A 14,998-nucleotide genomic window follows, 5' to 3' on the forward strand; every position below is an offset into this window, starting at 1 on the left:
ATTGAATGTGATGAGAACAGAAATCGTAGAGCGGCAGCAGGAGGCCCGATTACCTAAAGTGGTGCTTCAGGTTAAGAAAAGTTTCACGTTAAGAACAGACCTCCAGAACGAAATAAGTTCTTAACCAGAAGTACCACTGTAACTGCCTCTTTCAGTGTGTCTGGGAAGGCTCCCTCACAGAGAGAAGCATTCACCACCCCACGGAGCCCATCGCTCAACCCTTCCCGACTAGCTTTTATGAGCCAGGATGGGCATGGATAAAACATCCACTACCACTCTCTGGAAACCCTTTGGATCCATTAAGTGGCAGGGGGGGACCATCCAAATCGGTCCCATATCCCTGCAGAGGGGAAGGGTTGTGGAGAAGTCCAGTTGCACCAGGAAGTGATCTGACCATAAGACTTCTTTAGATTCACTTTTACTTAGTGTCAGATCACCAACATCCATATAGGTGAACACCATGTCTAAGGAATGTCCGCGACACTGAGTTCGGCCAAACTTATTCAGGGGCAGCCCCATGGAATCCATGCTTTCCACAAAGTCCCAATCGGCCCCTTGTAAGGTTGTGTCGGCGTGAATGTTAAAATCCCCCAGGATTGTCAGGGAGAGGCAAACGGGAAAAGATGAAAGGACAGAAACCAGTAGTTATAGAGAGCCGAAAGAGATTATAAGCAGCCTGTCATCAGATAGTCAGTCTGACGTAGAGGGGGAGGAGGACGAGCCTGGCACAAGTCAAGCTGTACACAGAGTAAACAAAAGGAGGAGCTTTCGCAGATTGGGATGCTGGGTAAGAAGAAAGAGGAAGTAAGATTAGAGGGAACAACTGCGCACAAGGGAAGGACGCTAATCGTAACGCTGGAGATGTACGTTTGAACTTCGTCTAATAAATCAAATAGTTTGGAATCTGGCTGGGAGCCCGGAGTCTTATCTATGCCAGCTGGCCAGCATTGAGCCTCTGACAGCTTGTTCCCTCTCATCTTCTTGTGCTGGAAAGCTGGTGGAATAAGGAAATAGCTACAACATGGAGAAGAAGCTGTTGGAATTGAAAAAGCGCAATGTCGCTCTGGAGCAAAGATCACAAGACCTGCAGAGTCGTTTGGAAGATCCTCAAGCAACTCCATGACAGTTGTACGGCGGGGCATTTTGGACAGCATAAGACCATGCTACTAGTCACGGAATTTTGGTGGCCGAGGATGAGAGAGGATGTAAAGGAATATGTGCAAGGATGTGACACGTGTCAGAGGTACAAAGGGGAAAGGGCAGCACCAGCGGGGTTGCTGGAACCATTGCCCACACCTGGGAAGCCGTGGGAGGTGGTGGGTGTAGATTTTATCATGGATCTGCCCAGATGTAAGGGGAAGACAGCGGTCATGGTGGTGGTTGATCACTTGACCAAAATGTGCCATTTCGTGCCCTGTTCGCACGCCGTAACGGCGGAGGAAACAGCTAGGCTGTTTGTAGAGCACGTGTTTAGGTTACATGGGGTGCCTGCAAGGGTGGTGTCGGATCGGGGGGCTCAATTTACCTCACGATTTTGGCGCAAGCTCATGGGGCTGCTCCAGGTGGAAGTGAGCTTTACCACGGTGAGACACCCCGAGACCAATGGGCAAGCGGAGAGGGCGAATGCGGTTTTACAACAGTATTTGAGGTGTTATGTAAGTCAGAAGCAGAACGATTGGGTGGACAAACTAGCCCTGGCAGAGTTTGCTTACAACAACGCGGAGAATGCATCCACAGGGATGACACCATTCTTTGCCAATCATGGGCTTCATCCAAGGGCCTTCCCCGGGAGGGGGGAGGAGTCGTGGAGTGTTCCAGCGGCCGAACAATTTGTGGAGGAAATGGAAGCGATCCACAGACAGCTGCAGGTAAATTTGGAAAGGGCTAAGGAGATATACAAGAAGGAAGCCGACAAACATCGGCGATCAGGGGAGGTCATCAGGGTTGGGGACAAGGTGTGGTTGTCCACGCAAGGATTGCCTTGGAAAGGGGGCTGTAAGAAACTCAAGCCCAGGAAGGTGGGGCCCTTTGAGGTTATCCAGCAAATAAACCCGGTGGCGTTTAAGCTCAGGTTGCCAGAAAGCATGAGAATCCATCCGGTGTTCCATAGGTCACTGCTGTTCCCCTACAGGGAGGAAGGAAGGAGAGCGGGTAGTGGGGGAGTGGAAGGCTCACCGCCCGAAATGGAGGAAAGGGAGCAGGGCAACGAGGTCACGGAAATACTGGACTCTCGTTGGAGAGGGGGGGAATGTGGAATATTTGGTGGCTTGGGAAGGGGCCCCGGCATCGGAGAATACCTGGGTCCCGGAAGATAGTATGTCTAACAATGAACTGGTAGAGGACTTCCACTATTTCTTCCCGGACAAACCAAGAAGCAAGGTGAGGTCCTTACAAGAGGTGTTTGAAACAACAGACGACGAAGAGGAATTCGAAGGTTTCCCAGCATCGGATGAGGAGGAGGAAGAAGACGAAGGCGTAGACTGGGGAACACCAGGACTTGGGGGTTGGAGGAGTGTGTTTGAAGAGACAGATGAAGAAGAGGGTAGTTTTGCGGGGTTCTCTCCAACCACCTCTGAGGAAAGAGAAGGGGACATAGTCGGGTCTCCTGAGCGGGAGGGGGCCTTTGAGGAGGGGGTGGATGTCAGGGAGAGGCAAACGGGAAAAGATGAGAGGACAGAAACCAGCAGTTACAGAGAGCCGAAAGAGATTATAAGCAGCCTGTCATCAGATAGTCAGTCTGACGTAGAGGGGGAGGAGGACGAGCCTGGCACAAGTCAAGCTGTACACAGAGTAAACAAAAGGAGGAGCTTTCGCAGATTGGGATGCTGGGTAAGAAGAAAGAGGAAGTAAGATTAGAGGGAACAACTGCGCACAAGGGAAGGACGCTAATCGTAACGCTGGAGATGTACGTTTGAACTTTGTCTAATAAATCAAATAGTTTGGAAACTGGCTGGGAGCCCGGAGTCTTATCTATGCCAGCTGGCCAGCATTAAGCCTCTGACAAGGATAACCAAACTAGGTGTCTCCAGGAGAACATCTGCCACAACCTGAAGCAGTTCGGGCAGGGAATCCTTGGTGCAGTGGGGAGATCAGTACACCAAAAGGAATCCTGTACTGCCCCTATTGTTCAACTTCAAGAATATGCACTCGGAGAACTGGGTCTTCACAATAGGATGCCTGGTGCATATTATTGACTTCCTACAAATCACTGCAAACCACCCACCCCCTTGCCCACATGACTTGGGTTGCTGTGCGTAAGAGAAACCTGGTGGACAAGCAGCGGCAAGGACAGGTCCATCTGCTTCATCCCACCAAGTCTCTGTTACACATGCCAGGTCAAGTTCTCCATCCACGATCAAGTCATGGATGGCAGTGGTTTTATGAATCATTGACATGGCATTGCATAGCAGCACCTTCGGGACATGTGGGTCTCCCTTGCTGATTCCAGTATCCATCCAAATGACACCAGACCCGGAGGATAGTCCTCAAACTAAAATGGGAGGCCATGCTATTTGGTGACCCTCTTTTTTTCTTTTTTTATTAATTTATACTTCTACATCACACAAACAAGCGTTGAATAAAACGAACAAACAATAGAAAACAGAAGAAAATTCAAAAACAAAATTACAAGGATCTAAACATAATATGCAATCAAAAATACAAAACATTATATTCTCTCCAAAAAAGGAAAAAGAACAAAAAACACCAAAAAAGAAGAAAAAGAAAGGAGACTAAGGGGCAGAAATGACTTCTAACTAACTCCATGTGGCTCTTTATTCTTCATATCACTGGTTGTCTGTAATGATTAATTTTTTGGAGAATTATTCTAATTACCTGTGAGATTTTTAGTCTAAACTAAGCCAAGTATTAATCTGGAAATCGGTTCCCTTCATATAATTTATGAAGACTTCCCACTCTCTCCTCATTTTCTCATTAGAATAATTCCTTATTAAACCTATAAGTTTGGCCAATTCATGATAACCTGACAATTTAAGAACTCTTTCTTTTGTTGGTGTTATGTTACATTTCCAATTTTTAGCAATTACTGTCCTGGCCGCCATTACTGCATACAAAATTATTCTTTTGTGATCTCTGTTTTTAATAGGCCCAGAAAAGCATTTCTGGTTTTTGGGGGAAAGTATGTCTTAACATTTTATTTAATTCTTCATTAATGGCATCCCAAAATTATTTAATTTTAGGGCACGTCCACCACATATGGAAGAAATTCCCTTCTTTAAGTTTGCACCTCCAGCACTTTCCACTGGTGTTTTGGTACATTTTAGCTAATTTCAGGGGTTTAAAATACCATCTGTACATCATTTTTTAAAAAGAATTTTATTGTATAACATGCTGTAAAACTTATGTCTCTTTTCCATAAGTTTTGCCATTTTTCTAAATCAATTGTATGACCCATTTGACTATGACATCTTTAACCTCTTCATCTGTTAAGTGCCAATTTAATCATAGTTTATGCATTTTAGATAATTTTTTATCATCCTTTATAATCAATTCTTTGTCTATTTCAGATAATTTTGTATCAAATCCATTTACTTTCTTGTCTTCCTCAAAAATTGCATTTAATTGATGGTATTGAAACCAGCCTATTCCCTTATGTCTTATTATTTCACATTTTTTTTCATTTGTAATCTATTATTTACTTCCTGTAAAAGATCTTTATATGTCAACCAAATTGAATGCATATTTTTTCTTCTTACTGCCTCCGCCTCCATTGGTGACAACCACCATGGGGTTTTTGGTTCTAATAATTTTTTGTTCCTTTCCCAAGCTTCATATAAGGCTTTCCTAATAATGTGATTTAGAAATCCATTGTGGATTTTTGCTTTATTATAACCCAGGTACCCGTGCCACCCCACTATATTATTCCTACTACATTATAGTGCCACCCCACTATATTATCCCAGCCCTAAATATCCAATAATTTAGTATTCAAGATCATCCATTCCTTGAGCCAGACCAGGCAGGCAACTTCATAGTAGATCCTAAAATCTGGCATTCCAAACCCTCCTTTGTTTTTGATTTCTGTTAATAATTTAAATTTAATTTTGTTTTTTTTTTTGCCCTGCCAAAGGTATTTTGCCAAATACCTGTGCCATTCCTTAAAATAATTTAGGCCATTAAGAACCGGAATTGATTGAAAAAGGAACAGCATTTTTGGTAAAACTACCATCTTGATTGTAGAAATTCTTCCCCACAACGTGAGTTTTAATTTACCCCAGATTTCTAAGTCTTTCTTAATTTCGTTCCATACCTTAATATAATTGTATTTCTATAAATTAGTGTTTTTCATGGTTATCCAAATTCCTAAATACTTTGCTCTGTTAGTAATTTTAGGTCCTGTTTCTATTTCTAACTTTACTTTTTCTTGTATATCTAATTTTTTTACCAGGAGTTTTGTTTTTTCTTTATTAATTTTGAATCCTGATAATTATCCAAACTCCTTTCTTTTTTTCTTTTCTTTTTTATAATTATTTTTATTGATTTCCTTTCTTACAACAAATATCCATCACCATCACTAAACATTCATTTTCCAGTTTCCCCCAGCCCTGTTGCCTTCCCCCAGCTTCCCTTTCTGGATTGTTACATCAAATGATACAATCTGCTGTTTGTATATGATATTATGTTGACCCATTGTACTTCGTGTTCTCTGTAAATAAAGTTGTAAATGTTTATTTAAATCCTGCCATTGAGTTCATGCTTTTTTGTTGTTTCTGCAGCTGTGTTGTAAAAGGTTCCTATTCTTTTTCAAAGTCACTATTGTCCTTTTTTACGCAGCTTGTCCGTTAATTTTTGGATTTTTGCCATTGTTCTTTGGATGGTGCTTCTCTGGTCTTCCAATTTTGTGCTCTTAAGATTCTTGCTGCTGTCGTAGCATACATAAATAATGTCCGTTTTTCTTTCGGCAGCTCTTGACCTAAAATACCCAACGAAAAAGCTTCTAGTTTTTTAACAAATGTCATTTTAAACATTTTTTTCAATTCATTGTAGATCATTTCCCAATTTTTTTAAATAATCTTGCAACCCCACCACATACGGTAAAATGTACCTTCCCCTTCTTTACATCTCCAACAGTTCTTTTGGTCTGTTTTATACATTTCTGCTAATTTTACTGGTGTGGTGTACCATCTATACATCATTTTCATATACCGTAATTCTCTTTTAGCAATATGCAATCCATAAATTTCAAATTCACTTTCCAGAGCCTTATCCAATCCTCAAATAGTATATTCTAGCCTAAATCCTGTGCCCAATTGATCATTACTGATTTAACTTCTTCATCTTTGGTTTCTCATTCCAACTTTGGTCCTCTTTTGTCCTCCCTGCCCCCCAAAAGTCTTTCTATCTTGAAAATGGTATAGGTGCAATTTATTCAGAACAAAAGGCAAAATTAATTGTGAACAATGTGGTGCCAGAAGAGCTTAAGATTGAGAAAGGGACACGACAAGGTTGCCCAATTTCTCCATTGCTTTTTATATTGGTCCTCGAGGTTTTGTTAAACATGATTAGAAAGGACCAAGAGGTTAAAGGTATACAAGTGGGAGGTAAAGAGTACAAACTGAAAGCATTTGCTGATGACTTAGTATTGACCTTACAGGAGCCAGAACCTAGTACTAAAAGGGTATTGGAACTGATTCAAGAATTTGGACAGGTTGCAGGTTTTAAGCTGAATAAGATGAAAACTAAGGTTTTAGAAAAAAATTTAACTGTGAATGAGAGAGAGAAGTTTCAGGAGGAGACAGGACTAACATTGATCAAAAAAGTGAAATATTTAGGGGTTAAGATGACTGCTTAAAATGTGAATTTATTTAAGGATAACTATGAAAAATGTTGGATTGAAGTGAAAAAGGATTTAGAAGCATGGACAAATTTGAAGTTATCATTGTTAGGCCGAATTGCTGTGATAAAAATGAATGTGCTGCTAAGGATGTTATTTTTGTTTCAAACATTGCAAATTTTGGATAAGATGGATGGTTTCAAGAAGTGGCAGAAGGATATTACCAGATTTGTTTGGCAGGGCAAGAAGCCTTGAATAAAATTTAAGATAGTAACTGATGCCAAAGAAAGAGGTGGATTTGCCCTGCCAGACCTTAAACTTTATTATGAATCAGCTGCTTTTTGTTGGCTGAGAGAATGGCTGCTTCTTGAAAACACTGACGGGTTGGATCTAGAAGGTTTCAATAATGCATTTGGTTGGCATGCATATTTGTAGTACGATAAGGTAAAAATATATAAAGTGTTTAAAAATCATATTGTTAGAAAAGCATTGTTTAATGTTTGGATAAGATATAAGGACTTGTTAGAAAATAAAACCCCAAGATGGTTGTCACCAATGGAAGCGAAGGCACAGAAAAAACTCAATATGGAGGCCAAATGGCCAAAATATTGGGAAATTCTGGACAAGATGGAGACAGAATAAAATTGCAGAGCTTTGAAAAATTGAAAAATAAAGTGCGAGATTGGCTCCATTATTATCAAATAATGGAGGCATACAAATTGGACAAAAAAGTTGGTTTCCAGGTGGAAAAATCAAAATTGGAAACAGAATTGTTAGATCCAAAAACCAAGAATTTGTCAAGAATGTATAACTTGCTGTTGAAATGGAACACTCAGGATGAAACGGTGAAATCAGCTATGATTAAATGGGCACAAGATGTTGGACATAACATAATGATGGCTGACTGGGAACAGTTATGGACCACAGGTATGAAATTCACGGCATGTAATGCCCTAAGAGAAAATTTAATGAAAATGATTTATAGGTGGTACATGACACCAGTCAAGCTTGGAAAAATTTACCATCTGCCCGACAATAAATGTTGGAAATGTAATAAGACTGAAGGTACATTCTTTCACCTTTGGTGGACATGCCCAAGGATTAAGACATTCTGGGAGATGATTTATAATGAAATGAAAAAGGTATTTAAATATACCTTCCTGAAGAAACCAGAGGCCTTTCTCCTGGGCATGGTTGGCCAATTGGTGTTAAAGAAGGATAGAACTTTTTTTATGTATGCAACAACAGCAGCAAGAATACTCATCGCGAAGTACTGGAAGACACAAGATTTACCCACCAGGGAAGAATGGCAGATGAAGTTGATGGACTATATGGAACTGGTGGAAATGACTGGCAGAATCCGAGACAAGGGAGAAGAGTCGGTGGAAGAAAACTGGAAAAAGTTGAAAAACTATTTACAGAAATACTGTAAAATTAAAGAATGTTAGAAGAATGTTGGAATGGAGTTATATGGCTTTAGTAGAAATGTTAGAAGACGGCTGGCCATCGGTCAGGGATAGTCTCATTGAGATTCCTGCGTTGCCCCAGCGGTTTGGCTAGATGACCCTCAGGGTTCCCTTCCAACTCTACAGTTCTCTGGTGCAGGTTGGTGCAGATTTTTAGGTACAAGTTGGATGCAAGGGGTGCATAGGATTGCAGTCCAACTTATGCACCGTCGGCTTGGGAATAACTCCCACGGATCATGATGAGCCTCACAGGCGAGTAGATTGCTGCTGTGCAGTCCTGCTTTTTAAATAAATGTTCCTTTTCTGATAATACAGAGCATGGTGAAATAAATAAAACCTCCCCTTCAGTAGTTTCAAGCACTACTACAGGTTCCACATAATATCTGCACTGCATTGTTTACTGTGGCAGCACCTGCACTTTAGAACTCCCCGCCTATTGCAATAAAGCACATGTTCTTTTCAAGCACCTGCTACAAGCATTCTTGTTTAGGCAAGCATACCCAGGGACGCGGGTGGCGCTGTGGGTTAAACCACAGAGCCTAGGGCTTGCCGGACCCTGCTCCTGCCAACCTAGCAGTTCAAAAGCATGTCAAAGTGCAAGTAGATAAATAGGTACTGCTCCGGCGGGAAGGTAAACGGCGTTTCCATGCGCTGCTCTGGTTCGCCAGAAGAGGCTTAGCCCTGCTGGCCACATGACCCGGAAGCTGCACGCCGGCTTCCTCGGAAAATAAAGCGAGATGAGCGTTGAAACCCCAGAGTCGGCCACGACTGGACCTAATGGTCAGGGGTCCCTTTACCTTTACCTTACGCAGATACTTAGGAAGTGGAAGTAATTTTAATCTGTTTTAATATTTTAGCTTTTGTATGTTTTAAAGCAGGGTTGTAAATTTGTCTTGATTTTACTGCTGTGGTGTTCTTTTTGTTTGTTTTGGAAACCCATCTGCAGGTTTATTAAAATAAATTTTATTCAATAAATAAATATAAATAAAATAACACAAGCCAAAACACAATCCACCCTAAGTATCTCTCCACAGTGCCGTTCCTTAAAATACCATCTGAACAAAATTGGTGAAGCAGTAAAGAGTTTATTGAGGACAAGACGTTCTTGCAAAAGCGGGGGTCCAAAGCAGGCACAGTCCAGCTGGAGCAAAGCATGAGCTTATATTCCCCATGCACACGTTCCGTCTCCCCATTGGTTGGGTGCTGCAAGGTTTTCCTTCCCCCAATTATCAAATAACAGACAAGCGGCTGAGCGTGGGGAGAAACTTCTCCTTCCTCCTCTGAGTTGCCTCCACTTCCGGCTTCACCAGCAGAGATAAAATTGGAGCTGGCAAAGGAGGGAGGGAGGCGGGAAGGGGGGCTGGGTCGTGCGGAGGCGGAGGAGGGGCTTCTTCCTAATCAAGCCTCCTAATTAAGCGCCCTCACTCCCTGCCTCCCACGCGGGGGCTCCTATTCCCGCCCCAGCTGCCCGGGATTTCGGGTGAGTGCAATGCCAATGGCGGGGAAGGAGGGAAGGGGCTTTGCGAGGGGGTCCAGGATGAGAAGCCCCGGGGCGGGGAGAAGAGAAGGGCGGAAAGGGAGCTGTTCCCCTAAAGGGGGCCTTGAAGGGGGGAGGGAGCTTCCTCCTGCATGGATCTGGTGCAAAGGGAGTTGCAGGGAACTTCTTACTCTGCTATGCATCTCTGTGTTTTTCTCTTGTAAGCTGCCCTGTGATCTTTGGAGGAAGGGCAGTATAGAAATGTGAAGAATAGCTGTAAAAATAGGAAGCCCTCTTGCGTTCAAGAGGGGGGGGGGGGTTGGGACAAAGTCTCTGATCAGCATGCATAGCAGGATGGGCTTAGGAGGGAATAATAATAATAATAATGATAATAAAAATTTAAAAAATTAAAAAATAATTCATTACTTGCACCATGCCCATCTGATTCCGTTGCCTCAGCCACTCTGGGCGATTTCCATCAAAAACACCAAAAAAATTAAAACATCGAAAACTTCCCTGAACAGGGCTGCTATCAGAATACTTCCATTTTGTAGAAATGGCCTTTGAATTTAAAGAAATGCCCTCTCTAAGGAACCCCGTGGTGTAAACGTGTATGTTGTCCTCTAGGTCCAAACACATAGTAAGAGCAAGCAGTGCTCCAAAGTGCTTCTCTTGTGAACTTGCCATATAAGTTGTTTACTCCTGACCAAAACTCCCGTTTCCCAAAAGGACTGGAGAGGGGGGGGGTCTCCTCACCACTTTTAACCCCCCCACTCCCACCGCCTGGCAGGCAGAGGACGTGTTCATTCACAATCCCAGTAAACCATGTGTTTATCTGAAGTGAACCAGGCGCTGCAGCTCCTTCCCCTCTCAATGGGCTGCAGAGGAGGAAAGGGATGGGATTGAAGGCTCTTCCTGCCTCTCTCCCCTGAGCAAGAAGAGCAAAGGGTGTTTGCAGGGCAGGAGGGCAGAGGAGGAGGCGGCAGCGAGGGCAGAGGGAGCAGTGGGTGGATCCACCGCCTCTCCCAGGGGGTCCAGATGCAAGCAAGGGGCTTCCTTCTTCTCCATGCAAGGGCCACCCATGTATTCAGAGCAGTCCTTTGCAGATTAACTCTTAAGTTCCAAGGGATCTACTCTCAAGGCCACTAATGTGCATACTATGCCAGCCTTAGGAAGGGAGGTGGGACAGGGAGGTGAAAGGAATTGCCAAAGGTGTTTGAAAATGGGTGGAGGCTCTTGGGAAGGGGTCTTTTTCTATGCAACAACTGCAGTGAGGATGCTGATTGCCAAGGGGTAGAAAGGAGATAAAATTCCATTAAAAGAGGAGTGGCAAGTAAAAATCCTTCAATATATAGAAGTAGCACAGATGACGGGAAAGATAAGAAATCAATTGGCCCAAAAGTTTAAACGGGAATGGGAGCTCTATAGACAATATTTAAAAGAACAGTGCCCCTTTATAAAAACTTTAGAATGCTTTGAATAACTCTCGGAATTGAATAAGGTATAAAGAATTCAGACAAGAATTAACAAAGATAAGAAATCGATCAGCCCAAAAGTTTAAAAGGGAATGGGAGCTCTATAGACAATATTTAAAAGAACAGTGTCCCCTTATAAAAACTTTAAAATGCTTTGAATAACTCTCGGAACTGAATAAGGTACAAAGTATTCTGACAAGATTTAACAAAGATAAAGTTTATTGAAAAATAGAGGCAAGTAATTAAGAAAATTGCCAACCTAGCAGTTCGAAAGCACGTCAAAAGTGCAAGTAGATAGATAATTTTTTTATTACATACCGCTCCGGCGGAAAGGTAAACGGTGTTTCCATGCGCTGCTCTGGTTTGCCAGAAGCGGCTTAGTCATGCTGGCCCCATGACCCGGAGTGCAGACAAACGCCGGCTCCCTCGGTCAGTAAAGCGAGATGAGCGCCACAACCCCAGAGTCATCCATGACTGGACCTAACGGTCAGGGATACCTTTACCTAATTAAGAAAATAAATAACCTATATCAAGGAAGTCGGAAGTTGATGGGTGGAATAATTTTGTGCATTTGTGATGTATTGTTCTATTTCTTTTGTATTGTGTAATGTATTGTGCTTTTTTGTTTTGTTTCTTTTCCTATTTATAAGCTTTTGGTGTGTATGTGTGTGCTGATTTTAAACCAATAAAGATTGAATAAACAAAATAAAATGAATAAAAATAAAATAAAATAAATAAGGAAGGGAGGTGATGAAAGGAATTGGCAAAGGTGTTTGAAAATGGGTGGGGGCTCTTGGGAAGGGGGTGCCCAATTGGGGCTTCTCCAGGGGCAGCAGAATGTCTTGGGCAGGAGAATCCCTGCAGGGGCTCTCAGACTCCCTTGGCTTCTTCTTCCCTCCCTCCCAGGAAGCTGCAACTTGCTCTGGATTCTGCGCTCCTCAGGAAGCTGAACCTGCAAACCTAGCTGTGACTGAACCTGCAACCCTGGCCAGGATGGAAGGAGGAAGATGGACGGTTGACCTGGTCAGGCTCTCTCCCGCATCCCTCCCCACAACCTCTGAGCATTCCCTCCCAGGACCCTTGGAGAAATCTGGTGAGTTCCAGGGGAGAGGAGATGGGGACAGGGATAGATGGATGGTGGAGGGAGAAAGGGGAAAAGATGAAGAGGAGACAAATGGAAGGAAGTTACTGACAGGAAGAAGGAAGGGGTGAGGCCTTCTCCAAAGCAGCTCTTTGTTTCTTGAATCCCTATCATAAAGTAGTGGGGGCAGATTTTCTTCCTCCAGGATTTTAAATCTTAGGAGTTACAGTGGTACCTTGGTTCTTAAACATAATCGGTTTCCGGAAGTCTTCCAAAACCAAAGCGTTCCAAAACCAAGGCATGATTTCCCGTAGAAAGTAATGCAAAATGGATTAATCCATTCCAGATTTTTAAAAACAACCCCTAAAACAGCAATTTAACATGAATTTTACTATCTAACAAGACCATGGATCCATAAAAAGAAAGCAATAATCAATGTTCTGTACAATAAAATAAATAAGACAGCATTGTAGATGATAAAAAAAAAAAATCTTACCTGCACTGATGATAGTCATTGTTTGAATGGGGGGCTTTTATCCCTTTCCACAGTTAATCAATCAATAAATCAATCAATCATAAAACAAACAAACAAGTCTCAGTCAAAATTGAAAAAGCCTCACAAACAAAAACGCAAAAAATAGGAAAAAATAAAGCAGCAAATGTCACCTCGGAACACTGCAACCAGTAACAGCTTTAATATTTTTGGCAATACATTCATTTTTATTACTGATATTCTTCCCCAAAATGATAAATTCATTCTTCCCCATATCGCTAAATCTCTTTTTATTTCTTTCCACACATTCTCCTTATTGTCTTTAAAAATATTAATATTCTTAGCTGTCAAACATATCTCTCAGTATTTGACTTTTTTATGTATAACTAATTCTGTTTTCTGTTGTAATTCCTATTTGTCTTGCTCCATCATGTGTTTTTTTACCAAAAACTTAGTCTTATTCTTGTTTAGTTTAAAGCCTCCAGCCTGCCTGAAGTCCTGTATCTTTTTTACTACCTTTGTTGGAGTATTTTTGGGATCTTTCACTGTTATTACAAGGTCAACTGCCAAAGCTTTTAATTTATATGCTTTATTTTCTACTGTTATTCCTCTAATTAATTTCTACACTTTTTCTCTCTCGCAAGAACCTCTGGTACAAAAATAAATAATAATGGTGATAGGGGATATCCTTGTCTTGTCCCCTTCCTTATTTTACACTTTTCTGTTATAACCTTATTAACAATCAGCATAGCCTGTTGGTAAGAATAAATTGCATCAATTCCTCTCCCAAATGCTTCCCCAAAACTCATTTTTTCTTTTATCTTTTTCATAAAAGTCCATGAAACATTATCAAAAGCCTTTTCAGCATCAATAAACATTTAGGCCGCTTTTTTCTCATTTCTTACTTCCAAATATTCAATAATATCAATTAGATTCCTTATATTCTCCTTCATCTGACGTCCTGGTAGAAAGCAGGCCTGCTTGTCATGATTTTTTTCTGCTAAAACACCTTTCATTCTATATCCCAAAATATGATCAATACTCTAAATGGACTTCTATGGACTTCCATCCTACAGGAGTGATGGCCAACAACTTGGATAGCTTGAAAAAGAGGATTAGACTCAAAGCACAGGAAGGCAGAGGACTCTTGTACTCAAATCCTGCTTGCTGGTTTCCCGCAGGCATTTAGTTGACCACTGTGAGAACAGGATGTTGGACTAGGTGGGCCTTTGCCCAATGAGCAGGCTCTTCTTATATTCTAATATAGGCATCCCCAAACTTGGCCCTCCAGATGTTTTGGGACTACAACTCCCATCATCCGTAGCTAACAGGACCAGTGGTCAGGAATGATGGGAATTGTAGTCCCAAAACATCTGGAGGGCCAAGTTTGGGGGTGCCTGTTCTAATATATTGCAATATTTTTAAAGTTACATGTGGCATAGTAACACAAAAGTTTTACTTCTTAGTCATAGGAGAGACTGCTACTTGACCCTGTGATCATTTCCTCCCTGGAAAACGAGAAATACAGAGATGTGTCTAAGAAGCCAATTCCACCATCGATTATAAAATAATGCAGTTTATTAAGTGTGAACGGAGTGATCATGTGTTGTTCTTGCCATTATCTCACCTGCATCCCTAAAAGTTTGGAACAATGGAGAGGACAATGGAGAAATGAGACAGTGTTAAAATAGGAGAAGGTGCATATTGGGATTGACGTGTGTTCAGTTCCTTTCTTGTCTTTCTTGTAAGTCTTAACAAGATTCTCCCCACCCCGCCCCCACTCCCAAACAGGTGAGGAAGATGATGGCCAGAATTCTATGGAGCCATCTGTGAATTCATTGGGAAGAACAAAGAAACAGTTTAAATGCCTGGAATGTGGGATGTGCTTTAGTCACAGTGGAAGACTGAGGATACATCAACGAATTCACATAGAGGAGAAACGATTTAAATGTACTGACTATCGAAAGAGCTTCAGGGAAAATGGAACTCTTAGAAAACATCAAGAAACTCACACAGCGGATATACCATTTGAATGTATTGAATGTGGAAAGTGCTTCAGTCGAAATGGAAAGCTTAGGATACACCAACGAACTCACACGGGGGAGACACCATTTAAATGTATAGAATGTGGAAAGTGCTTCAGTCAAAATGGAACACTTAGAATACACCAACGAACTCACACGGGGGAGAAACCATTTAAGTGTATTGAATGT

At 41.9% G+C, this 14,998-nt stretch overlaps 1 protein-coding gene across 1 annotated transcript in view; it reads left to right on the plus strand.

Annotated features, from left to right (window-relative positions):
• The first annotated feature begins 9,519 nt into the window (after positions 1–9,519).
• LOC310670664 (uncharacterized protein) overlaps positions 9,520–14,998 on the plus strand; it is a 10,207-nt gene continuing 4,728 nt past the window's right edge. Inside the window, exon 1 of the mRNA XM_083426310.1 lies at positions 9,520–9,739. The gene's annotated coding sequence lies outside the window, so the exon portion shown is untranslated. The remainder of the gene's footprint in view (positions 9,740–14,998) is intronic.

The sequence above is a fragment of the Podarcis tiliguerta genome, assembly GCF_965153285.1.
Source record: "Podarcis tiliguerta genome assembly, chromosome: 2".
NCBI classification, from domain to species: Eukaryota; Metazoa; Chordata; class Lepidosauria; order Squamata; family Lacertidae; genus Podarcis; species Podarcis tiliguerta.